This window comes from Sinocyclocheilus grahami, unplaced genomic scaffold (genome assembly GCF_001515645.1).
Source record: "Sinocyclocheilus grahami isolate Dianchi unplaced genomic scaffold, SAMN03320097.WGS_v1.1 scaffold841.1, whole genome shotgun sequence".
Classification (NCBI taxonomy): domain Eukaryota; kingdom Metazoa; phylum Chordata; class Actinopteri; order Cypriniformes; family Cyprinidae; genus Sinocyclocheilus; species Sinocyclocheilus grahami.
Genome location: NW_015506020.1, coordinates 67,530 through 68,495, shown reverse-complemented (window position 1 = coordinate 68,495; position 966 = coordinate 67,530). Strand labels below are relative to the sequence as shown.

General features: G+C 33.1%; 1 protein-coding gene across 1 annotated transcript in view; it reads left to right on the top strand.

Annotated features, from left to right (window-relative positions):
• The window catches only part of LOC107562805 (bromodomain and WD repeat-containing protein 1-like), a 43,993-nt gene that overhangs the window by 637 nt on the left and 42,390 nt on the right, over positions 1-966 (top strand). The gene's annotated exons all lie outside the window — the stretch shown is intronic.

Here is a 966-nt window from a genome sequence, read left to right as displayed (position 1 = left end):
GTATTCATCTAGTTTTGTGTAACATTGGTTCGAAAACGTGTGCGTGTTCAAATTTGGGATCAGTAAGATTTTTAAAGCTCTAAGGCTGCATTTATTTGATCAAAAATACAGAAAAAAACGGGCAAAATTGTGAAATATTATTGCACTTTAAAATGGTTTAATATTCTTAAAAATATAATGTAGTGATGCAAAGCTGAGTTTATCAACCATTACTCCACAGCCTTCAGTGCCACACGATCCTTCAGATATAATTCTAATATGCTGATTTATTAATGTTGGAAACAGTTGTGCTACATTTGATACATTTCTCAGGATTCTTTGATGAATTAAAAGTTTAAAAGAACAGCATTTATTTACACACACACACTACTTCTATGAGAATTACCAGAAGGATGTGGAATTAATTTGTATGATTTGTGAACCTCATCAAAGTTTCTCTAATAATGTTTTCTGTTATAAGAAGATTGCACATTCAGGCAATCTAAATGGGTTTTAGGGTCTACATTATTGGAAGCTTGTTATTTTAATGTCTTAACGGTCAGGCTAAAAGATTGTGATCAATAGTCATAAACACCTCCAATCAATGGTGTTGTAATCATCATGTGACCATTTCTTGGGACTATAGTTATCAGCACTGCACACCATGTACTTAGATCTTATTATATTCAAACCAGCACACATCATAATAGAATAATATACTAACAGAGTTTCACTCCAGTTTATTCAGAGTAACCACAGGTGCAGTTCATCCCAATGTCAATGGTGACTGATAACCAGAATGTCTCCAAATCTGAACAAGTCCGTTTTTGTTTGAATAGACATTTCTCTGTTTCAAAGCAGCTTTACAGAAAATCATTATGTTGATGTTTGTAATACCTTAATATCTGCATGCCATATAGTCACATTTAGCAGATGGGCGATAATATACAGTGGGTACGGAAAGTATTCAGACTCCCTTAAATTTTT